The 27250-nt window shown below is 42.5% G+C and overlaps 1 pseudogene; it reads left to right on the plus strand.

The window, feature by feature from the left end:
- Positions 1–1005: 1005 nt before the first annotated feature.
- LOC123801256 (ubiquitin-associated and SH3 domain-containing protein B pseudogene) lies at positions 1006–25859 on the plus strand (annotated as a pseudogene).
- The last annotated feature ends 1391 nt before the right edge of the window (positions 25860–27250 follow it).

Here is a 27250-nt window from a genome sequence, read left to right on the forward strand (position 1 = left end):
ATATTGCACTGGGAAAGGAAGATGCAAACTGGTCCCAGTTCTGCCAGAAAACAAGCATGAGACCACTGACAATTCAGCTACCCTTTCTGTGCCCCCGTTTCTTTATACAAAAACACAAGGATTGATTTGATGGTGTGAATTTGTTCCCAAACATAAAGCAATCAATTTAGGCACGTTTTATTTAAAAGATGGATTCATCATTCTAAAAAAGAAAGTTCCTAATTAAAAATGTTCCAGTTTTTCTATCGTGCCAAGAAAAAAAAGAAGGCATTGAAAAATCCACTCTAAAACATGGATTCCATGCACATTGTCTCTTTCCCTGTCTTCATGTCTATGCACGCAGCCAAACCCCAGCATCCAGCCCCTGCCCGGCAGGAGACTGCAGTCCCTTCGTAATCTGAGGTGCAGACCTCGTGTCCCCAACCTAGTAATTAATGTGCTGAACGAATAAATATTAGAAGCTGTTAGTCCTCACTGGAAACATGTAACTTATTTTAAAAAGTAGGCATTGTTTGCTTTTGCTCTTTTCTTTAGGAGTTTATTGTTTCTTTAAGCACACTGTGTTTTCCAAAGTTCCCAGAGAATAAAGCATTAACACACACACACACACACACACACACACACACACACATACACACGAAGTGCATATATTTCCAGGGTAAATGACTGGGCTTGGTAAAATCTCTCGCTGCGTAAGCACGTAGCACCTCGGGATGGAATAATGGAATCCACCGCAGGCCGGCATTTAACTGCATTCTGTGCTATGATGATGATCTTCTGACGATCACCACTGGTTCCAATCTCTTTTTTTCTCATAATCCCACCATTGTTTTTATCCCGTGTGAAAATTATATTGCGCAACTTCATCGGATGTAACATAATAGGAGCTGGTTCATTATTAAAATGAGTTCTCTCTCTCTCTCTCCCCCTTCCTTTCATCAGCTCAGTAGGTCAAAGCCATAAATAAAGGCTTTTATCCACACAGATAAATGGTTCTGTTTACACATGACGAGACACTGCAAGGCCCCCCGTACCGCTGCCTTCTCCCGGGAAGTTACAGTCTGGTGCGGTTTCCTCCCAGCCCGTGGCGTGCGGAGGAGAAACTGCCGCTCCGTCCGCACCAACTCCGAGTGTGAACTCCTGCTCAGAGATCTTTGGCAAAAGCTCCCGGCGGGGATTGGGTCTCTGAAGATGCAGGGACACCCCGGAGCGCGTGCCCTTCCGCCGGGTGGAGCCCCCTTCTGTGGGATGCCTCTTTGCTTCCCTGCCCGCTGTCCGGGTCTGCGGATCGTAAGGATGGTAGGGATGACGGTGAGGAGGATGAGGAGTTCTGACTTGTAGGAGGTCTTGGTCGATTCTGAATTTAGGCCCTATTTGGGTTGCATTTGCTGCAAATATCTTCTGTCCTGCCTTTAACTTTTGTTTTTTGTTTGTTTGTTTTGGGTTTTGTTTTGTTTTTTTTTTTTTTACTTCTTGAATGGTGTCTTTTGATCAAGAGAAGTTATGAATTGTAATATTATGCAAACAGTCTTTTCCTTTAGGATCAGATAGAATACTGACTAGTAACCAAAACAGAAGGCATCTGTTGCCTGATGATGATAGTTTCGGAATAAGACCATGGACTAAGGGTGCCTGAGAACAACTCTGGTCCGATTTCCCCCCAAAATGTGAGCAGAGAGAAAAGAGCATGCTGCCATCTGGAGAGCTGGCAGGTGCCGAGCAGGGGCGGGAAGGCCTGGGGAACGTGGCAGAGGCTGGAGTCACTGATGGGACCCTGAGCCCGAAAGGGCAGCATGGCACTCAGGCCTGAGCCCCCGCTGTGCAGAATGCCCACCTGAAACCCACCTCTGCCACGTCCTGTGATGCGCACTACCTGCATCCCACCCTCCCCTGAGCCTCCGTTTCCTGGAGTAGAGAATACAGGGGGTGAAAATAAGCAAAGTTGTTGATCTTATCTCCCCGTCTTTCCCAGCACATGCTACGTAACCCCACCGTACCCAGGCAGGATGGTCAGAGGTGTGCGAACACCAAGCGCAGGATGGAAACACATTGTAAATGTCAGAACAGAATATAAAGGAACATAATAGAAACTGAAATAAAATTAACAGATTATTGAACTATTTCTTCAGGTTAAAAATTACTCCCTTGAGCCATTGTGCTGTGACAGTAGCATCTTCGTATCATAAGAGGGGTGCCGATGCCGGTCACGAGAGCGAATCCCCAGCACGGTCCTGGAGGGAGGACCACAGCCCGCCTAACCGAAGCTGAGCCCAGGTGCCTGCAGGCTGGCCCCAGCTTCCAGAGCCAGGGCTGGCTTGCTGGCTTAGAATTCCATGCTTCTTCTGATATGAGAAAAATGGACAAAAGATTAAAAATCCACTATTCAATGTATTTTAACTTGAGACCTGAAGACCGAATGAATCTTCCAGAATCATGATTTTAAATAAAATAACTGAAAACCCCCCAGTGTTTTCAGTGAGTTTCTGCTTCAACAGGAGCTGACACAGGTGGGTGGGGATAAGGTCTCAAGGAGGGGGGACAGAGCTCCCCATCAGGGTCAATCCAGGGGGTTAGCAGCCCTACGAATGCACGGCCAGTTCCTCCCTGGAGATGCAGGCGTTCCAGCCACCGGGTGATGTTGACTCCTCCACGGTCACTGCCTGAGGACCAGCTAGCTCTCAGGAATCTGCTAGCTGATTACTCACGGCAAACAGCGCATTCCGACGGCAATGACTTCAGTTGTTTGATGCAGTATGAACGCTGGAGTCCCAACCCTCCGTGGGCTCACCTCTGCCGGTCCATAGCCACCTCTCCATGCGCATTTTCTCATGCCAAATTCAGTTTCCATCATGTATGCTCTGACTTGTTCAACCTTCGTATTTTTGCTCAAACTTCCTCCTGTAGAAACTTGCCTCTTCCATCCGCGCCTGTTTAAGTGCATCCTTCCCCAATATCTCATTCAAAATGTAGCTCCTGCTTTGCATTTCATGGCATTCCAGCATCTCCGCAGCCACTTCACCTGACGACCACGTCAAGGTTCAGTCCTCTAGACAGTTACGTGGCACTTGGCCGAGGGCTGAAGTCCCTGGAAACGGGGACGAGGCAGAGTTTGTGGCACGTGCTACTTTTGAGGCATCATCCCCTTGAAAGAGGGAAAGGAGGCAGGCTAGAGAAAAGAGGAGGTAGAGAAAGCCATGGTCAACCCACCCAGAGCTCTGCAGAAAACAACGTGTCAGCGTGCTCCAGGCAGGGACCCAGCCCTGAGGTGAGGGAGTCCAACTGGAAGCTCACCTTATTACCTTCTTCCTCAGACCACCGCTGGTGCACCTGCCACAGGTCTGTTCTCCAGTATCAGACAGTGAGATGGGGATGGGGACACACGAGCATCTCTCACAGGAAGAAGCAGGAGGAAGGAGATAGGGCAGAGGGAGAAGGTGAACATAAGCCAGATGTAGACTGCTAACCCAGTGGGCACTTGTGATAATGGTCACGCCCACCACCTCACCCACCGGGACCAAGATGGTGGGCTGGGTGCGCCACCATGCCCAGTCCCATATGCTGGACTTGGGACAAAACAAATCTCTAAAGACGAGCCCAACCCTGAAGAAGCTGAGATCTGGAATCTTTCTGCTAAACCCAGTCCCCCAACAGGGCCGCCAGAGTTCCCTTGGAAAGGGGATCTGGGCAGCCTATGTTCATGTCTGGGTCTACTTGGCTGGCACTTATCACACCCTTAAATGTGTCTGTTTGATTAAGTCATCTAATATGTCTTTTTAGCTCTAGAGGAAGTAATGCAGCGGCTTGCACGTAACAAAGTCTACGTGGGGTTAGCTTTTGCCGTGTACATAGTATGTACTAGGAGACTTTTATATCCATGATCTCTAATCCTCACTCAATCCTAACTAGGCGAGGATTGGGAATCCCAAGGTTTTGCATGGCAAGGTCCTACGTCCTAATAACGAAGCCACTGGGTGGTAGAGCTGGTTTTGAGTTGAAGTGAGTCGGACTTCAAAACACATGTTCTTAACTGCTACATTGCCCTTGCCTCTTCTACGTAGAAGAACTCATCATATTTTCATTGTATGAATGACTGCAACATAGAAAAGATGCTGTTTTTATTCAAAACTGGTGGTGATATAAAACTAAGGTAAATGTGCCAAAATTATTTACTCTTAAAATCCTGTCAGTATGGTCCAAGAGTTTTCCAAATCCCCATCTGCATCTTAGAGTCTCTTCAAATTGAGCACATGTGGAAACATAGAGTTAAGATCGAAAGTATGGTAATGACCTACATCCATGACGTCTGAGATCTTGGGAGTGTGAGATATTGAAGTCAAATATAATGAGCACTATGTTGAGAAGAAACATATCTTTTCTATATTAAAGATCTTCTAATGAGTACCCAGTGACAAATAACTCACACCACAAGATACTTCATTTTGAATTATGCCAACCACCTCAAGTAAATAAGGAAAAACTTGACATATCTGACTATAAATTCAGCAAGAGCATATGTTTTCATTATATATGGTGAAAATATGTGAAAGGAAACAGCAGATATTTTTCCATACGAGTCAATCACTCAGACAAAATATTAGTTACTCTACTTCTGCAGAGAAATTATTTAACCAAGACAAAGTTGCTCACTTTCGGAGGCAGAAAGGACTTTTGAAAATTGAGGCTTATTGCATGGAGCACTGGGCGTTACATGCAAACAGTGAATCATGGAACACGGCATCAAATACTAAGGATGTCCTGTATGGTGACTAACCTACCATAATAAAATTAAAAAAAAAAAAGAAGAAAGTTGAGGTTTAATTATTGAAACCACATAAGCAATTACAATTGAGATATGCCTATATTTTTTAAGTAACGTGTTACTTCATTAGATTTTATTTGAAGTGGTTTTATAGAATTTTTTACGAAAAAATGTAACATTCGAAAGTAGAGTTAATATGTTGAATTCCATATGCCCATTATTTAGATTAAATAATTATTAACGCATGCCCAATTTTATTTCATTTGCAACCCTATACATTTTTGCCTCCACCCCACCATAGATTACTCCCTGGAGTAAGTTTCAAACATTATATAATTTCATCTACAGGAAATTCAGTATGCACATTTAAAATATAAAAAAAAAATGTTAAAGACAAACACAAAAATATTATGCTGTCTGAATATAAAAGTATCTCATTATCATTAAATATCCAATTGGTTTTCCAATATCTCTATTATATCATAACTCTCTAATGGTGGACTTACTTCTCTCTAGGGCAAAATCAGGTCTATGCATCGTGATCATTGATATTTCTCTTTTAATATATAGGTCAGTCACCTCCTTGGCACTTCAATTTTGGAAAATATATTTTAGTCTAGAATTTGTAGATCGGATTCCATTGGCACTACTGACCCTACCTCTCCATCTCATTATCTCCTCTAGAATGTTAGCTGAATCTGGAAGCCTGATGAATTTCCATTATTTTGGCATGAACACTTCATAGGTGGTAGGATCTCAGAGTCCTCATAATATCTGGTTGTCCTACTTTGAGTTTTATCAGTTATTTATATTACCTAGATCCCTTATTTCAAAACGCGTGGCAAAACAGCAATATTCTCATTTATAATTTGTTTTAAAAAGTTCTTAGCTGAATATTTCTCTAGAGAAACTTCTTCCCACCTTTAGCAAGTTGAATCATGCCCTCTCTGCTCAATGTGGATCCACGTCTTGACCCCTGAAACTATGAATATCACCTCATTGGAAAAAGAGACTTTGCAGATGAGCTTAAGTTAAGAATCTTGAGATGACATCATCTTGGATCATCTGAGTGAAACTTACATTCAATGACAAGTGACTTTCTAAGAGGCACACAGAGGAAACTCAGAGGGAGAAGGAGGGAAGGGCCACAGGAACACTGAGGCAGAGACTTGAGTGATGTGGCCATTCGCTGAGGGACACCTGGGGACATCCAGAAGCTGGAAGAGGCAAGGAAGGACCTTCTCCCTGTGGCTTCGGAGGGATCATGGCCCAGCCAACAGACACTTCGGGTTTGAACTTCCACCCTCTAGAACTATGAGACAATAAATTTATGTTGTTTGAAGCCACCCAGTTTGTGACACTTTGTTACAGCAGTCCTAGGACACTAATACCCCGTCATTTGGTTAAGCCGAGCCTCCATATATATCGGGAAATGAGGATAAACGTTTGATGTTCTTCTATGTAATATTTAAAAAATAACAGAAATTATAAATTAGGGTGCCTGGGTGGCTCCATTGGTTAAGCATCTGCCTTCGCCTCAGGTTATGATCTCAGGGTCATGGGATCGAGTCCCACATCGGGCTCCCTGATCCGCAGGGAGTCTGCTTCTCCCTCTTCCTTTGCCCCCCACCCCTCTTTCTGTCTCTCATGAATAAATAAATTAAATCTTTGAAAGAATAATTAGATTCCTAGTGTCATCTAGAGGTAAGAAATTGGAGTTTTCTTTCCTTTCTTTTTTTTGGGGGAATGAACTTAAGCCCATGATTTAAACATATTTAATGTGTGTCAATCCTTTGATGTTATGATCTTTATTGGTTCTCAAATCATTCCTTCTGTGATGACTGTGAGTCCCAGGTAATGACTTCTGAATCCTTTTGACAAGTCTCTGGTATCTTTGATAGCTTCCTTGCCTCCTGATAAGACGTTCTAGGCTCATCTTATGCAATGTCTCCCCCAGATGTGGAATCAACTATTTCTCCCCCAATATGTCTCAGCATTTAATGAATTACAAAATAACATGGCATATCTTTTGGGGATTCCAATCATCATTTCATTAATATCAACCTGGTGAAAATAAAACAATCTGTTAATTTTAAATACCAAGTCGCTTTTAACCAACTTATATGCCCCCAATCTATGCATAGCCCATCTTTATCCTCGCCATTCTTGAATTCACCTCATCCTCCCCATGATGTAGGATGAAGCACTCAGCTGTGGGGTGAGGGAGTGGATTTCACATGCGAATTTGTAATAAAGATGAAAGTAGAACGTTGTACTAGATTGCGGTAGAGGCAACATAAAGACGATTGTGTTGACAAATCAGCATCATAAACAAAAGATATGAGAACACTATCAGTCTTTGAAACTAGACAAACTGAAATAAGACTGTATTAGAATTAAAGGCATGGGAATGACAAAAATCTAAAAGAACAAAGGAAGTTGTGAATGTCAAAGCGTGTGCGATACAGCTGAGGTGCTCTGTCACAGACGCCGTGGCCACACCAACTCACACCAATCTCTAAAGTGAACTCACCACGAGCTATGGTTATTTGTTAAATTATTGAGCAAACTACAGAATTCCCCAAATTCTTGTTTTTCCGTTAATGTCCCTTTTCCTCCCAGATCCATCTGGGATGCCATGTTACATCCGGTCTTCCTGTCTTCTTGGATGTTCTCTGGACGGGGTTTCTTGCTTCCTCTTCTAGTTCATGCCCTTGAGAGTTGTGAGGAGTACTGGCTGGTCAGGTGTCTTGTAGAACCCCTCCATTTTGGGTTTGTCTGATTTTTTTTTTTTTCATGATTAGACTGAAGTTGCTGGTTCATTTTGGTTTTTTGTCAGAATTCCAGAGGTGAAATTCCCTTCTCATCCTGTCCCATCTGGATGCGGGAGAGTCACATGGTAGCTCCCCTGATGTTGACCTTCGCTGCTTGGCCTCAGTGGTGTCTGCCAGTTGCCCTCTCATGACTGTTCCTGGCAGACCAGCCGACCTTGAGGGTGGGCACAGCAGCTACACATACTATTTCAAATTATTCTGTGAGGCAGAGTTTATCTTTTCTCTTCCACATATTGATGTATTTTTAATCATTGTGGATTCATGTCTATTTGGTTTTACGTTGGGCTTTAATAGAATATGACATTATTCTGCAAATAGTTCCATCCTTCCTCACTGGGAGGTCTCTCGGGTTGGCTCCTGTGTCCATTTGACACATGTCCTTCCTCTCTTCTGTTTCTGGAACACCTCCATATGTTCTGACACTGCAAGATGCTCCATGTTTATCTTTAATGTTCCCTATCCTAGTGCCTTTCTCAAGGAGGCCTGGCTCCCTCTTTGGTATTTGGACACCAGGATCTGGGAGTGGGGCATGGTCCTTCTTCCAGGCCCTCCTGCCTTAGGTCACGCAATGTATCCACAGTCTGCATGCATTCCACCCCATGTATACTCACATACCTACAATTATATATACATCTGTAATTTGTAATATATATAACTTATGTTCTCATGTGGACATTCCCCTATGTACACACATACGTCTATGATTGTTTCTGTATCCATCCAGCCGTCTCTATGTGTGTCTGCTGAGCAGAAGTTTATACCCATGACTCTGACTCTGTTCTGGGACCTCAGGGTTGAGTTTTACCTCCTTCCCACTTATCTATAAACTCCCTCTCTGGCAGCGATGACAAACCTGGCTCCATCCTTTATTTTTTTGTTAAATCCCAGTAAATTGATAAAGAGGTAATGACTTTTTAAAATATGTGTGTGTTGGTTACATTATAATTTATTTAATGATTGTAAATTTATTTGTACTTTATAGGTATCTTTTTGAATCAATTTGAGTAATTATACTTTTCTAGAATATTGACAACCTTATGTATGTTTTCACATTTATTTGCAAACTTGTATATTATATATGTATATAAACAGAAATTGCAAAGACAAAGACAATAGCCTATAAAATGTAATTATTCAGATTCAGTAACATATATAATCTCTAAATAAACTCATAATTTAATCACATATAAAGGGGGTTAAAACCTCAAACACCTACATTCACCTGTCACTGCCCAGAGTTTTATATGACTGGGGACAAAATTAGCATACAATTAGCAGCTGAAACGATGCCCGCTTATTAGCTCACGTTCTCTGGATCAGAAGCCTCTGGGGACTTCTGTGTGGAGAGCACCACAGGCCCAACTCAAGGTATGAACCTGGCTGGGCCCTTACCTGCAAGCTGTGGCAAAGGACCTATGTCCACGCTCCTTCTGACTGAAGGCAGAAGCCAATTCTGCTTGTGGGTCTGAGCTTCCCATTCCTTGCTGACTGCCAGCTGGGGCCACTCCGGGCTCCTGGGGGCAGCCCACCTTCCTTGTCACAGGCTTCCTCCATCATCGACCTAAAGGGCATGTCAAGCGTCGCACATACCTCAAGTCTTTCTTCAGCTTCCTCCATCAGCTTGAGGAAATGCCCTGTTTTTAAAGGGTTTCCCTGAACAGGTCGGGACCACTTGAGTAATCTCCATATATTAGGGCCAACCGATTCAGGCCTCTGATTATATCTTCAAAATTCCTTCAAGCACTTAGGATGATGTCTGATTGATAACCAGAGGGCAAGATTCCCTGTAAAAAGGAGAAGAGCAGAGACCACGAGGGACAGAGAAAGACCAGAGCATTTTTATGGTGTTGTTTTATGAGGTTTTTGTTTTTTCTTTAAACAGGCTGGTTTTCCAAATTTCAAGGGATAGATATAAAAAAAAATAAAAGAGAAATCTTCTCTAACCATTTTTTGAGATAATTATAATCTCGATAGCAAAATAGGACAAGCACAAAAACAGTGAAGGAAATTAAAGGCAATTTCCGTTAAGGATGTATGCTCAAATAGAATATAAGTGACGTGAATTCAATAGTGGCTTAAAGATACACCCTAAACAAGTAGGGTTTATATCAAGGATGCAGGAATCATTCAACATCAGAGGACCTGCCAACATAATTCACCACATCATTTATTGAGTGATAATAGCCACATGATCATTTGTTTAAAAGCAAAAGAACATTCAATAATATCTAGTAGGCAGTCATGATAATAATAAAAAAAATTCAGACTAAGAATGCAAAGGAACCCTTTCAACCTGATAGAGGAAATCAACAAAAATATTGAATTTAGGAAGGAACCAGGAGGTCACTTTCACTATACCTCTTCAGCATGGAATGAGAAGTCTTATTAGTGCATTAATGGGAGTGGGGAAGGGCTTAAGGCTTGGCAAGGAAAGGGCAATGTTACTATTATTTACAAAAATATATGATTGCATATACGGTAAGTATAAGAAGATCTCCATATAGGAAGATGTGTATATTCTGGTTCTGATGGTATATGATAGTCAATAGAGCTATGAATATATATTTCTCAGTGGATATATACGCTTAGTATTTTCTTTTACATGATACACGTTCAGCTAGGATAACTTTTAAGTAGGAGAAAGATACACTATCAGTGTGGGCAGGAGATAATGTATCCAGGAACTACGAAGGTTGCTCATAGCTCTGAAAACTGACCAATACTTCCAAAAGCTGGAACCATAATTAGTGCCAGGGTCATGTGCAACAACCACGTAGAGAAAGGATCCAAAGGGACCCTACTAAACAGAATCACTTACCGGGATGCAAAGTCTTTATAAGATCCTACAAATTAAATCAAAATGCAAATACAGAATCGTGGACAGAATGGTTATTTATGGAGACACATGCTACTAGGCTGTGCTGGCTGGAGAGCCTAGGATAAGGCTCAGAACTGAGAGGGTGGAGAGGAGAAGCACGCACGCCCATCCTACTGGGGAACCAGAGGGCTCACAAAGCTTCCATTCCCACAGGGATCCACCCGATGGAGATAGGACCTCACCACTGTGAGAAGCTGCGAGTGGCGTCTGGTACCTCGAAATGACTCGCTGAACAAGGTGTTTGACAATATATGTGATGGCAGAGGAAGTGTCCTTCTGGAAGAGTTTACTTTGATGGTGGTAATTTGGTTCCTAGTCACGGGCGCTGCTTGGGCTTTAATGGTTCGGTAAGAGTACATTAAGCGAAGACACAGCATTTCACACCAACAATAACCACACTGAAAATATTACAGAAAAAAATAGTCAATATTAGCAGCACAGTAATAAAAGCTCAGAAATAAATCAGATGGTGCTAAGACCTTTATGGAGAAAATTCTAAAAGCATATCCTAAGACGTATAAATCAATATTAATAAACGAAAAGATTCAAAACCAGTATGATAGACATCCTAACACAATTGTTGCATTAAATCAATCCAAATCCAATTTGCAATGAGAGGGTTTATGGACTTTGGGGAGTTTGTTCCAAAATACACATAGAAATCTGAAGAACCAAATAGAGCCAGGCAATTTCGTAACAGCAGGGTACGTGTGGGAAGGTAGACTTACCAGGGGTCGAGTGTCATTATTTAGCTTTAAGCCATTGAAACAGTAACGTGGGCAGAGCAGCCCAGGTTCAGTCCTCCCTCTGCTACTTAACAGCCCTGGGACCTTTAGCTGTTGGGGCACAGTATCCAGCTGTCCGTGCCTCATTTTCCCATCGACCCGAGGGCATTCCAATGCGCTACAGCCCAGAGCACTGGGAGCTAACAGGAACTAATGAGCACACAGGTGTGTGGCTGGGTTTATTACCTGTGTATAGGTTTGAAACAATCACTTAAGCTCCATAGACCTCGGTTTCCTCTTGGAACTGAATAACAATGCCATCATTAATCTATTCACTTTTTCCAGTTTTATTGAGAAATAATTGCCCTCCATCCCTGTATATGGTTAAGGCAGACAGCAAGAAGGTGGATGTCCATGCGTTGTGAAATGATGACCACACAAGCTTTAGTTAGTATCCATCATCTCATAGAAATACAATAAAAAGAAGAGAACAAAATTTCTCCTTGGGATGAGAGCACTCGCAATCTATTACCTCGATACCCTTCCTAGGGGTCCCCCACCGGTGGCAGCTTCAGCCCCCTCTCCGCGTGTCACCCCCCAGGACTTTATCTTGCAGCTTTTGATTGCTTTCCTGTACTGTCCCTCTTACAACCACAAATCTTCTGTCTTTTTCGATGAGTTTGGTGAGGGTTTTTTTTTTTTCTTTTTTATTTAAATTAGATTCCATATGTAAGTGAGGTTATACGGTATTTGTCTTTCTCTGACTTATTTCATTTAGCATAATGCTTTTTTTAAAGATTTCATTTATTTATTTGACAGAGAGAATAAGAACCCATGCACAGCAGGGGGAACGGCAGAGAGAGAAGCAGGCTCCCTACTGAGCAGGGAGCCTGATGCAGGGCTCGGTCCCAGGACCCCGGGATCATGACCCAAGGGAAGGCAGATGCTTAACCAACTGAGCCACGGGCATCCCAATGCCTTTTTTTAAATTCCAAAAATGAAAGGACTGTACATACTCTGCGGAACTTAAATTCTCAAAAGAGGGCTCTTTCTTTCCTCTTGTTCTTTCTTCTATAAAATGGTATTAAGACCCCAAGTACAGTCATGCTGAATGTGCACTGAATTATGAGGTGTCGAATTCTCGTCTACTCTTCCAGAATGTTCCATATTGTTGGCTCATGTATTGTCCTCAGCTCCTGGTTTCGACACATTCTCCAGTTGTCTCTTTTATAAGCACTGTCCCTTCACACAGAAACACCCTGTGAGTTTGCTCACATTGTAACAAAAGTAGAAGAACAACAAGTCAAAACCCAAATTTCAGTAACAGCGAAGTAAGCTTCTGGTAAAATATGTGTGAATCTATGCAAAATCCCGTACGAAGTGAGCATACGCACAAGGCACCAAAGTGGGGAACAAAATGGACTGTCTTACAGTCATAAATAGCTCAGGTATTATGCCAGGAAGGGGACAAGGATTTTGGGACAAGGATTGTGACAATTTTAGTTGAGTGGGCTGTTCCTTGTTCAACTCGGGAGCACCATTTAGATTGGAAAATTTATTATAATAACTTTCCGGCAGTCACTGTAAGGTGTGTCAAGAAGTGGGGGCTCATTTTCTCTTCCACACAAAGGCCATATTTTATACTCACACCTGAAGACACAGAGAAAATAGAGCATCACTGAGATGTCCTGCCCACACCCCGCCCTTGACCTCCCTTCTCATGCATGCATCAGACATTTGCAAACCCTTGGGGCTTAACCAGCCCCTGGGGACCGTCATTTGGTTCTGGACACCTGACAGTAAGTGTCACTTTCAAAAATGCTTCCCTAGAATTCCAGAATTAACACTTAGAGCTGTAGTCACTTTCTGAGAGGATGAACTGGTAAAAAGGACCTGAGGAAGGTGGGAGGACAGCTTTGTCCCCCATCCAAATCCCGAAAGCAGACAAAGGTGGTATCAAAGTTGAAGAGTAAGGAGAGAGATGTGCAGAGAGTTACGGAGGCTTCGGGTTTCCTGGGTGTTAGGTCTCTGGGTTGTCACAGCACAATTACAGATCTTGAAGCGAGGTCTCCTTTTCCGGCTATGTCTGACGTAGATGTTGCTTGTTCTGTGACAGGGACACAGTTGGCAAACACTTCCTTCCTTTGCCCCCTGCACCCCGACCTCTCCACCTGACCCCCAGCCTGCCTTTCGCCCTGGAGTCACCGGGAGGGTTCTGTGCTTTGAAGGCAAAGACAGTAATTGGAGAGCAAAGAGCAAGATTTGAGAGAAATGGCTGACTCTGTATTACAAGTGACTGAGGGAATCAGACAGCTGCAAGGGGCCCAAACGGCAGACAAGGGACATGAGAGGGCGGGCAGATGCCGGCAGGTGTCTTTCTGTCTTCGGGGGAAACAGTGCAATATGGAGAAGAACTGTGATGGGAAGGATAGATCTGAGGAGGAAGAGTGACATCAAGAAGCTGTTTAGGGTGTCCCGCTGAACGAGATCTCGGCAGCCACTTACTCCTTGTCACCAACAGAACATAAATCAGCACTTGTGTCTGATGACAGCCCTCTTGGGCAGAGAAGGCAGAACGGAGGGAACCAAGGACGGCGCTCCTCGGGCAAGAGGAGTCTCAGCCGTGGCCTGAGCTCCAGGGTGGGCCGTGACTTTTATGGGAAAACAGCCTCCCCTCAGTGGGGTCTGTGGGTATCTGACAAAGAGAGGGTCTCAAGTGGCTCAAGGACTTTTCAGTGTAACCTGTGCATGTTTAAGCTGCAGAGGAAGTGGCAAAAAGCAGACATGCTAGAAATGCTTCTGGTGGTGGAGGGACGCCCGTGACCAAGGGGGGGTTCGATGCCAGAGCTGGGGAGGGTGGATCGGGAGGGGAGAAGGAGCAGGAGAGCCCAGGGCAGAGCCATCCTCCCTACGCTTCAGCTGACCTTTGAGTCTCCTAAGTCAGCTGTTGGTCAACGTAATCCTTATGCCAGACAGGCATGCGTAGGATGGCCCGGTCTGCTCCCTAATAACAAAGCTTAACATCCAAAAACATAGCTCAGCCCTTACTTGGTTCTTATGATTTGCTAAACATCCCTTTCTGTATGTTACATCTGTTAACTCAACCCATCCTCCTAAAAACAGTTGAGTTGAATATTACCCACATTTAATAGGAAGAGAACACGGAGACCCAGAAATATCGATGACTTTGCCCAAGAGCACAAAGCAGGAAGCCGGGAGAGCCTCAGAACACGGCACTCACTCTGCTCTAGAGAAGATGGCCATTCAGCACCACCGTCTCCTCAAGAGCCTCGGGAGACAGAAAATACGAAGGTCATAGCCTTGCTCAGTTTATTCACTCAGCATTAACTAAGTGCTTCTGATGTGTCATGCTTTCCCCCGGATTCACAGCATAGGACAAATGAACACTGCACAGACTTTGCCTTGACACAATGCATAACGATTAAGGACATAGCATAAATCTCTATATCCATCTTTCTAAAATGTACTGCATTCATTCGTTTCATTGACTTGGGAGGGGAAGCCGCCAACCGATCGAATCATGAGAGGCTAAAAACATACAACTTACATGAGAAGAAGAACTAGAAGGTTGGATGAAGTAACATCTGCTTTGGCAGCCAGTACTATTGCCTTAAAAGGGGACTTAATCATCATATGCATGTGGGGTTCACACGGGGCCATGGATCCAGGCTTCAGACAATCTGCAATTTCACCTGCATGGAACATAGTTTCAGATGGAAACAAGCACACACAGATTTCCCCACATAGAACATTGTAGCTGACCAATCAGAGGATTATACTTCAACCGAAGCAGAAGATTAGGAAAGATCTTACTGATAGGGGGTCAAACAGATCATCGAAGGAAGAAGTATTCAATCTCATAGCATAATGGTTTAGTGCATTTGTCATGGGTAAACCCTCACAGCTGGGCAACGCAAGACTGTACAAAATGAGGTGGCAATCAGGTAATCAACACACTCGAGATTCAAACTGCTTTTCAAACTGCACATGATGACTCATCATGGGTTTCGAAATTAATTTAGTGGCTTGTGACTCTCATTGTAAGGTATGGCATGGACTAGACCACACCGGAACAGATCAGAGTACAGAGTAAACAGCAAAGATTGCTCTTGTTTTGAAATGTGTTTTTTTTAATCCTGTAAACCCCTATGTGTTTATGTACATGCTTTTATGAATGTTTATAATTTCTGTATTTCTATGCACACATATACATGTATAAGTATTTGGGGTCACAACTAAAAATATCCTTTATACTGAGAATCAATATTTTAAAAATCTGCTTTGCATTTTTTGGTGTTTGCATACTCTAAAGATACAGAATAGGGTAAGCATATCTTAGGTGATGAAAGTAAAATTCAGTACAATTTAGAGCAAATTGTGTGTGAATGTCTATCTGTCTTCTGGATTACTACTGCTTTGCAATAAAGTGGAAAGAAAACAGATACACATCAGCATAGACGATCTCAAAAGTTAATGCTGACTGGAAGAAGCCAGACACAAAAGAAAACACACAGAATGATTGCATTTATATGAAATTCTAGAGAAACAAATTCAGTGTGCAGTATCAGGAGGTGGGTCAGGGGGTCCCGAAGGGCTCGGAGAAAGAGGGATGAGGGTCGTCCTGGAGATGCTCTATTTCTTACTTGCACTGGGGGTGATAGGAATATGTTTGTTTGTTAAAAATTCATCCCACTCCACATGTGATTGTAAAGTACACTCAATATATTTGTTAAAAATGGTTACTAAGGAAAGTTTTGACACTTCAATGCATGCCTAATCAATTAACCGAAGTTTCTTTTCTTTTTGGTTAAGCAACTCCTTGAGTAATCAGGCCAAAAAGCTGAAGCCCTTATGAGCGTGATTATTATTTTTTTATGGAACTTTGAACATTTATAAGCTAATCAGACCCAACTCTGTCTGTTGGTTCAAAGTTGTCCTACGAGCCTCCTTCTGATTGTCACCCACTCTGAATGACTTCTGCTTGGAGACATTTCCCAGGGAGGCCTTGGCCCCATCCTGTGCCCCACGGGCTCCTCCAGGTGGAGCCCTGCCTGGAGCCTGTCAGACTGTTGCTCCCTCCATCACCACCACTGTGGGACACCACGAGCACATTCTGGAATCCGAGCTGCAGATCATTCTTGCCTCCTCTCCATGACCACGTGTTCTCTGTCTGGTTTGGTAATACTGTCTTGGCTCATTTACCTTCTCCACTTCTCTTTGCTCTCTGCTCCCCCTGGAAGGAGTCACTGATACTTAACTGATTTAACTAATCACATCAGTGAACCTAGTGATGCCTCCAGAGCCTACTGTGAACCTTTGCCCTCTTTCTCGATCACGCCAGGCCCCAGCAGACACTGCGCCGCTGACCCCACCCTTGCCTTGGCCGCCAGAGCCCATGCGCCCCTTCTCCTGTGCACCTGCATTCTGCTCCCAGCCCCATTTCCAGATCAACCTGAGCAAGGGAATGCCTTCTGCTTTCCCATTCTTCTCCAGGTGCTTCTGCATCAGCCTTCAAGTTCCATGCCCATGTTTCTGTTTTTCAAGTGCCAGGAACCACAAGGAACATACCAAAAGAATGGAAACACCACCAGAGTGGAGTCATCCACCAGCCGTTCAGAGTTGAACAGCAGGGAGGGCGTTTCCTACAGCTGTGGGGATAGTTTCTTTTGAGAGACAGAAGTCTCCATGTCGGTTGCATGAACTTAATATATAATTTAACCTTGTCTCATGCTAATAATATCATTGCTTCTTATTACAATGGAATTAGATACATAAACATGGCATTAGATTTTTCATACATCGCAGTGCAATGAGGATTACTCCAGGAAAGACACCTTTGAGAGGCCCCGTCAGAATGAACGGTCCAAGGACAGCCACCAAACCACAGTCTCGTCTTGCACATCCGGTCCTGTTGCTCTTTGGTACCGAGAGATCCTTCTATCGGTTATTGACAAGGAGTAGGGTACGCATCCCGGGGGGTGTTTAACAGAGAAAAGTCCCAGTGAGTTTTCATGGTGCCCGTCTAGTCTCTTTAACAAACACATGGGCTGAGGAGCACGTACCATCTGTCAGGCTCTGCTGTAACTGTGGATTTACACAAACGACCGCAATAGACTTCTCCACCACGCCTGTGAGGTAAGCACGACCGTTACCCCCATTCTACAAATGGGGGTGGTTGAGGGATTTGACCAAGGACACACAGGTAGCAAGTGGCCGAACCAGCATCCCAACCGGTCTCTTGGCTAGAGATCCCCCACCGGAGACACCAAACTCTGCATTTCTCTCATGGCATTGGCGAAAGAGCCACAGGAATGTGATATGTCAGCTTGTGTCATCAGGGAGCCCATGCTACAGACTGAGCCAGAGCCACATGCAGCCTTTAAATGTGGGATAAGCTGTAGGATGTGTCCTTTCCTCATAATAAGGCAGGGGGTGATTAAGTGGCATGCTTTCAGGCTTCCCTTCCATGCCCCGGGACACACTGACCTGTCCCTGGTCAATTCCCTGATGATGCTTTTCATCACAGGCACCCACTCCAAGGCGAGTGGTGCCCCCCAACCCCTCCGGGTTCAGAGTGGACCCAGCCCTCAGCAGCACCCACTTGGATGGAGACACCTATGCAGTAAAGCTGGAAGCCGCCGGGTTTTTATACAATGTTATTTCCAAATAATTTTTTTAAGAAAGTTACAACACAGTCTTTGTGCATTTTGGTCTTTGCTTCCCGATCATCTGACATTATCCTGCGACAGCTATATTTGCCATGACAAGCTCATAAAAAAGTCACACCACTTTGTTTATACGTTAGGGAGTCTTTTCTCTGGAAACTCCCCTTGCAGCCCACGCTGAGACGCTCAAAACGGCACACTTCTTAGTCACAGGGGAACGATATTTGTTAAAATTATATAACTTTAGTCATACTTTCCATCCATTTAGAAAAAAATGTGGAATGCAATTTACCTACTTTTATGCAAAACTTTGATTAAGGGAGAGAGTTATTTACAGCCTCCGTGGCATTATTCATACCACTTTCTACAGAGTCAAAATTCTTTACTCTGTTCAGAATCGTCCTGTAAAAGTTTCAAGGCATCGTGTCTGGATGATAAGTTCTATGTTTGGTACTTGCATATCTACTTTATAGTCTGCGCGTGGTAATTGTAATAAGAAGAAATTAACTCAGAAAACCTTCTCTAATTCCACTTGCGAATGTGGGCTTTTTAGAAGTTTTTAAAAAGCATCCCACATTTCTAATCTATAGCAAGGACGCCCATGAAAAAGCTGCCTCTAGCTTCTTCTCATTCTAGTTCTTGAATGAGAAAATCAACAAAAGGATCGTCTGCTGACTTTTCTCAAGTGAAATCAACCACTCGATCCAGAGTTTCTTGAGTCTGGACAGCTGACAGTTTGTGTGGTAAGGTACCCGTGACTCGGATTTGATAACATTTCAGCCGGGTTTGTGGTGACGGTGGCACAGCCGTACCGTGAACATGGCTGCCTTAGGCAGAGAGCAAATTACGGAGTTCTTTACTTAGTATAACTGTTATTATTACGTGACAATATAAAGAACTGTGAATGCAAATTCCAGTGTCTCCCCCAACTCTGGATCAGTTTGTAGACACTACATTTTGAACTCTGAACTGACTCGAGGAATGAAATGAAAGATTGCTATGATGTGCTCTGGAAAGTTAAAGTGTCTTGTAATTATTTACTATCTTCCACCAAGGGCAAGTATAAAGTATTTTTTAAAAGCATGAGTATTTTGGTAAATTTCTGTGAGCGGAATATTTGTGCCCAATATGTCAGGAAAAGAAAACCCAATTTTAGCCGTATTTGACATCCTTGGCAAAGAACAGATGGTAAAATCACAATGTCGTCCCTAAGTGGCAATATGACGTTTTTGACTATCAAATCAATCACGATTTATATATGGTAGATAAATTATAGTTTATATTGCAATATTTTAGGTCATAAAACGTGTACGTTTTGCTAAATTTTATAGGTCCCTATACGTGATGTTGGGCAAAGTTTAATAAACGAAATTAAATAGAGCAGATTTTTTTTTAATAGAGCAGATCCCTAAGTGGCTCTGTATATACCAGAGAGACTGAGATCAACAAGGATCCGAAACAATGGATTTGCCAAGAACATCGTTCCAAGAGAACTACCAGAGCTATAGGGCATACAAATGACCACAGGTGACAATGCAGGTAACAATGATCGTAGATATATCTCCACTCAACCCCCACAGTCCTCGCATGCCAAATGTGAATGGGAAAATCAATAAAGGTAGAAAACCTAGTACTGTTGGTTTACAAGGACTAAGAATTATTAAGCATTGTAAATGTCACTAATTTTGTTAAATACCAAATAGGAAATGAAAGAATTGTCCGTTATCAAAAACCAATACATTGATATTAATTGACTCCAGGTCATTCATCTATGTGCTCAGCCAATACAATTTCTCTTTGCTGCTTCACGAGAGTTGGGTTCAGTGTTGGGATACAACGATAAATAAGCCAAAAAGGTTCGTAATTATTTTGTTCTTTACGTACATTTGAATTATCACTGGAAATATGAATCCACATTCATCCTCTTGGCAGGAAGGCAATGCAAGGCTCTGAGCTGAGCCCTCTCACTGCTATGATAAAACATATCTTCTGTCTTGGAATCTTCTGTTTCTTTCCTCCATGGGATCTCTGATGACACTGTTACACTCGGCATCTCTGTCAGACCCTCGGCTTCCTCATTCATGAACATTGGTGAACTTCTGTGCTGTGGTTCTTGCTCACCTTTCCTCTCCTCTCTAAGCTGGATCCTTTCATGTAGCATAATAATTTTTCAACATTTCTATTCCAAGTATGTCTGTATAATCTTCGGAATTGTCTATTTTACAAAAATTCAGGATTTTATAACCAGAAGTTGCTTGCCATTATCAATCCGTTTTGTATAAAGGCCCAGATATTAAATAATTTAGGCTCTGTGGTTTGCATATTATTTCTTTTACATATCTTATCTCTTTAAATATGTGAAAGAAAGTTCAGCAGAAGGATCTGACTACAGTGGCCTGCAGGTGATATCTGGCCTGTGGGACAATATATGCCCACTTCTGATCTAGATCAACATTTTAAAATCAATATGAAGTTTCCAAGGGGAAGGTGATACAGAAAATATTGGGGCATAGATTTTTAGATTCTGAATCTTCATCTATACTCCTTCCTAATGTATTCTGACACCCACCAGAGTCTGGACATTTTCTACACTTATTACATTTCCAGAGAGTGCTAAATATTCTCCATGTGTTTTCCTCATCCTGAGTGCACAGAAATTTCCAGCTTTCCTTCTTGCTAGGTTGGGATCATGAAACTAAGTGAATTCTGAGCAAAGAGATATAAGATAGAAGCACTTTCTGGACTTGGGCTTTATAAAAAAAAAAAAAAAAGAAAATACATTCCTTAGTTTCTCTCGTAAACTTTTTTGGAGACCTTAGAGACAAAGTGTTCAAGACACTCGGATGGAAAGTGGAAAGAACATGCATCTCATTAACCATGTAGATGACAATCATTCAGGAAGTATCTTACCTGAATATAACTTGTTATGAGATAATCCGTTATTTACATCATTAACTCTGAGATTTCAAGGTCGTTTTGTTATAGCACCATTGCCTAACCCATCATGCATAAACCAGTTATGAACCCCAGCCCATGATAATGGAACACCTGTCCATCTTTCCTTGCAAAAATGCCTCTTTCTCCACCTCAGTACAATTTATCGTGTGGAACATTCTGCTTGATGTGTCCAATCCAGTCCTCATGCGATGTACCCAGCCACCCAATAATATAGCTGTCAGCTTAACAATCATTCCATTTATCAAACTATCTAACTCTGATTGATGAATAATAGTGTTTATCTTTCACAGAAGACACGAACACTCTGGGCACCCACATCTTTGCCATCTTTTTTCCTTTTAATGAAAAAGAGAATAGTTTCTATTTTCTAATTTCAGAAATAGCTACACTAAGAAATAAGGAGACTCTCCTTCTCCAAGAAGAATATGAATAGAAATATGGTGGGAGGCAGGGAGTGCACTAAAAAACAAATGTATAACAGAAAAAAAGGAGGAATTCCCCAGTGGTTTTTATGGAGAGGGAACTTAAAACAAGAGCAGTAAATTTCCAAGGTGGCTCCTAGGCCTCCTGGTAGAATGTTGACAGGGACACGAGCCAGAGGTGTCAGGGTCTCGAGACGCAATGACACTTCAAGATAAACGAACCAAAGAACACATGAATGAGAGACAGCATAGATGAAGTAATGACACCGTGAAACACATTATGTTCAAGCAAGAGAAATAAATAAAAACACATACCCAGACACATTAAAATTAAATGACACACAAACCCGGGTGGGAAGGAGGGTGTAAAGAAGTTATAAGATATGGGGGCGACTGGGTGGCACAGCGGTTGGGCGTCTGCCTTCTGCTCAGGGCATGATCCCAGCGTTATGGGATCGAGCCCCACATCAGGCTCCTCCGCTGTGAGCCTGCTTCTTCCTCTCCCACTCCCCCTGCTTGTGTTCCCTCTCTCGCTGGCTGTCTCTATCTCTGTCGAATGAATAAATAAAATCTTAAAAAAAAGTTATAAGATGAACAGAAAAGAAGACAGAGTAACTGAAGAAGATATTAATTGACCAAAGTTTCATATTAACAATAGAGGAGTGAACGTATTGTAAGTCCTTTAACAATTTAGTGTATCTTCAGTATACTAGTAGAATGTAATTTCCAACCATAATCCAATATGTAATTATTCAAAACCCAAAAATAATACCAATATTTTCAGACAAAACTGAGAAAGACAATTTATAATTGCCAAAAGAACAATTTAAGAATGAAGTTGCACGAGAACTTGTTGCTTAGTAAGGGGCAAATGATTTTAAAATTATTAATTCATGAATAAATATATTAAATGTTAGTAAATACAAATAATTGTTCACTGCTTAAATAAACACAAATGTAAAGAGAACTATAATAAGAGTAAAAACAAGGAGACTTTTTTTTTCAGTTAGTGCTATATAAATGTGCTTGTATGGGGGTGAAGAGAGTAAATATTTCTAAGGTCCTAGTACTCTTCTAGAGGGTCATAGAAAAAAGGATAAAATTTAGACTGCTGAGGACTCAATTGAACATCTAATGGTACGCAAGCTGATCTCCCTACTGACAACTATTCTGGAAAAAAAAAATTAAATCTGTCTGAAGGAAAATTGTGACATTTAGCATGTTAGATAATAGAAAAATTGAAAGCTATCCTGAATTTGTACATTTAAAATTATGAAAGAAATAAAAGGAAGGATGGAAGAAATATGTAAAAAAGGGCATCTGGAAAGTCCTTGACAATGGAGATCTGTGGAGTCATGTTCTGGAAGCCCAAAGAGATGAGTTCAGTATTCAGGGCCATTTTGTCCCTAAGTCATATCATTTCAGACAGTTGGAACAGAGCGGCTGAGAGGATGTGCAGGCTGTTTGACAGATTCATAGAAATGGGAGAACAGAAACATGAGTTTGGAATCTGCCAAGCAATTACTCGGGCTTCTTGTTAGGCTCCCAGAGGGCGGAACCCCAGAGCAGGGTGCATTGGACATCTACCTTCCCAGGGATGAAGCCCAGATCAGAATAAGTGTGATTCCTGGTTTGTTCATGCTGTTTGGGTATAGTTTATAACCTAGATTTTTGGCAGAAGAAAAGGTACATCTACTCTGGAAGCTATTGTATTTGTGGATTTCTGTCCTTCATCAAATTAAGGAAAATTTTGGCTATTTCTTCCAAAGACTTCTCCAATCCATTTTCTCTTCTGCCTAGTAATTCCATCTGGATGTATATTGAACCACTTCATATAAACCAACAGGTCCCCAGTGTTACATTTATATATATTTAAATCTTTATTTTTTTTCTACATTGAAAAATTGAAATGTAAAAAAATGTAAAAAAAATTTCAATGTAAAAAAAATTTTTTTTACATTGAAAAATTTCTATCTACCTATTTGATCTCTCTCAAGTTTATTTATTCTTGTCTCTGTCATCTCCCTTTTGCTACTAAGCCCACCTACTGTATATTTTTTTAAAAAAAAAATTCAGATACTATGTGTTTTCAGTTCTATTACCCTGCTGAGATTTCTTACATATTCATTGAAAGCACATTCTGGTTTACTTCATTGAATATACATATAATAACCTCTTTAATATCCTTGTCTGCTAGCTTCAATACCTGGGTTATTTTGAGCTGAGTTTTGACACATTTTCTTTTCTACCGAAAATAGGCTATACTTTCCTAGTTCTTCATATGCCAGATAATTTTGGATTCTATCTCAGACATTGTGAATGGTAAATCATGAGGATCTTATCTTCTGTTATTTTTTTTTTTCCTTATGCACACTGTCTTTTGTTTTAACAAGTAATGACCCTGGCTTGACTTGTGCTGTAAAGCTGGGTGGCAGCTCCAATCCCAATTTAGATCTTCTGTCTTTAGTTGGCCTGCTTTTGTCTCCTTCACATGTGCATTTTTCAGTGATCAGTCAGTGATAGGGGCATCCTCACTCTGTATCTTTCACTCATAGGACTTCAGCAGTCCCTCCAGCACCCATGGATTCTCCAGCATCAGTTCTCCATTTCCCTAGAAAGAAAGAGCACTGTACATTTCCTACCAGTTCTCTCACTAACTCATAACAACAACTGAACTTAGCTCAGAGCTACATGGTCTTAAAAAGGAACGTATCTTCACCTCTCTCTTCTAAATATGCACTACCCATCCTTCCATCTGATTCTATTCATTGCCCTATACCCTCAGGTGGCTACTCATAATCGGTCCAGCTTTTGTCATTGATTTGTATGAAGGAGTCAGTCTGGAAGGGTCTCACTCTAAGTAATGAAAGTCAGAAAAGCTCAATAATATGTCCAGCATTCCCAAGCTCTTCAACAGCAGACCGAAAATTAGAACCCGTTCTCTCTCTATCACTTCTTGCTTGTTTGGTCCCAGTATTAACTGTGTAAAACAGAAGAGACTCTTTTCATGGTTTAAGAATTTCTGTATAAATAACTTGGTATAAGATGCATGCATGTTTGGTTTTTTTTAAGTGGCATTACCCTTCCTTATACATGGTAGTTACAGAGGAGAAAGGGTAACTGCCCCTTTGTAAACTATAATGTTGCTAAGTAGTCAGTGGCTTAGTTCTTCATTTATTATAGTTTTTTAAAGTGCTTCTAAAGTTGCTGTAATATAGTAATGAGAGTGGGAGTGCAGAGACCAGGGGAAGAGGCTGGAGCAACCATCAGCCCCTGTAGAGCAGCCCTGCCTCTCAGTGAGGAATATGTTAATCCCTGCTGATTAGTTGGTAGACCCCGAAGTTAATTCTTTACAGATCTGGGTTGAGATCCAGTTTCTCAAGGCCTTAAACTAAGTGCAAAGTTGCCAGGGCTGGGTGGATGGTTTAACATCAGGAATGTTGTCTCCTCCTTGGTTTGGGCCCTGACCAGAGTTCCAGATGACAAAAGGCCTTGACATCCACAGGAGGAAGAAGGGTTCAGGAGGCAGATGACTAGTTATTCTCCCATATCAGCGATCCCTTCCTGGATGACCTCCTTCCCTGAAAGGTCATCCTTTACCTCCAATCCACCGGCCCCTTAGCACAGAAGCTCTCCAGCTGTTGACAACAGTCAAAGCAGACCTATGGGAAGAAACAGTTTCATGAAGCCCCTGGAGGGGGCTCACCTACCCTGGAGGAACTAGCCCAGAACACTGATACCAAACTAAGTTGTGACTGGGTGGCTACTGTGTTCTTGTGAGATACCGGTGTGCTACCCATGAGATATTACAGGTGAGCCAGCCCTACACTGCACACTGTGATGGTCCCTTGTCCCCATAAAGATGGCTTCATCTTTATGTCTCTGATGGAGCAGAGAAACACCAGTGAGGGCTGGGTCTACGGCCCATCCTCAAGCACCAGCTGCTCCGGATCCCCACCTCAAAACTACATTACCGAAGCTGACGAATGCAGCACCCGGATGGTTCATGTTTCTTACCTGATCTTAAACAGCATCTTCCAACGCTCTTTCATCTGGTGATGGCGTGTTGGGGACGTGGCAGTGTGAGGACCAGGGCCTGGGGAGACGGCTCCCCTGACGATCATCTGCCAGCCCACACAGCCTCCGAAGGTCTACAGCCAGTTCGTGTGTCGGTGTGGTGAGACGATGGTGCTCTGCTTGGGAACTACTGGATATCCCAGTGGTTTGATGCCAAGGCTGCCACAGGGGCACCGACCTGAACATGTCTCCTAGCTTACGTCGGCCGAGTGGTGGTTTCTGGGATCATGGGAAGGACGTTCCAACCACCGTTGTTTGGATGCATACAAGCAAGGCTAGTGGTGAAGCCTTATTAGAGAGCAGCACCATTAATGACCACGACTGTTGATCCCCATCCCTGCGCTGCATTCGGACCACATACAGCATCTTGAAAGGTTTACAACAAGAAAATCAGGTGAAGATCCATGTAGAGCTGCTTATTTGAGTGGACAAAATGGGTTGCTGGGAACGCATTACCTGTGTGGATGCCTCTATCAGATTAGCTGCAGCCAGCCTGAGTGTTGATACAACCTACAGGTAACCCTCTAAGCGGCTTCCCAGACCAATGTGGGAGCACGTTTCTACACCAGGCCAGGCTAACTGAGGACGTGAAGGACCAGACACAGCCCGTGGTCACTTGTTGGTGAAAGTCAAGTTAGGTTTTGAAAAACCCCAAGTGGAGAAAGCCAGCAATACCTTGTACTTAGGGTTGGTGTGGATTATATCCCCCGCACATACAGTGGACTTGCCTGACGTTGTCTCTTTCAGTAATGATAAAACCACTTTGCATTCCAGGATCACGCACCAGCTGATGACGATGCCGTTCCAGAAGCTTGTTTGGGGATAATGACAATGCCTTACCTTGGATTGTCAGTTTTCATTTTTCAAAGCATTTTAAATTCTCTTTATCTTCATTTATTATTGCCATAACCCCAGAATGTAGACAGACCAATTTAATATATAAGGGCGTCCAAGCCGCTTGCCCAAAGTCATGCATGCGGTGGCCGCACATAAGAGTGATGGCAACGACAATTAACCTGTATCAATCATTGTCTGCACGCCAAGCACTGAGGAATCTGCTTTACTGTCTCCCCATTCCTAGTCCGGCACTTTTTGCGTTAGACCAGATGGCACTGGGGGTAAAAAGAAGGGTTTGTAGATTGATCACAAGTGAATAACCCACACGTAAACAGTTAACGTAACTATATTATTATTGATTAATTCTTTTTTTTTAAAACATATCTTTTTTTTTTTTAAAGATTTTATTTATTTATTCGACAGAGATAGAGACAGCCAGCGAGAGAGGGAACACAAGCAGGGGGAGTGGGAGAGGAAGAAGCAGGCTCATAGCAGAAGAGCCTGATGTGGGGCTCGATCCCATAACGCCAAGATCACGCCCTGAGCCGAAGGCAGACGCTTAACCGCTGTGCCACCCAGGCGCCCCTATTGATTAATTCTTAACTATCAAAAAGGCTTTTGTCAAATGTCTCTGAGAAGAGATATTCACAACCATCATAGGGGGAAATTAAGTTCATATTACTTGAGGCGGAATGTGGAACAAGTGACCAATATAAGCAGAAATTTCCTCCTGTGATAGCCCTTGACTTTTCATTTCCAATATCTACCCACAACCACAAATGAAGCAATGTGAGCTTCTGGACAAAATAGGAGAAAATACCTTTTTCTTCCATATTAATTTTCCACTTTAGCAAATAAAACCTAAGACAACCCCAAAATAAAAAAAAAGTGGGAGTTCAGGCAATACTATTGTGTGGGGGGGTCTGCTAGAATGTGCACCTACAGAAATAAAATAAAGCATCCTTGGTGTTTGTCATCATACCTGGCGTATGTCTACACTTATTTTAGGCACTGAGACATTTGTTTGGTGACATATTTGTTGTGCAGAACTCAATTATTGCTTCCCGTGGAATG

This window comes from Ursus americanus, chromosome 27 (genome assembly GCF_024610735.1).
Source record: "Ursus americanus isolate L20-20 chromosome 27, mUrsAme1.1.p, whole genome shotgun sequence".
In the NCBI taxonomy this organism is placed as follows: domain Eukaryota; kingdom Metazoa; phylum Chordata; class Mammalia; order Carnivora; family Ursidae; genus Ursus; species Ursus americanus.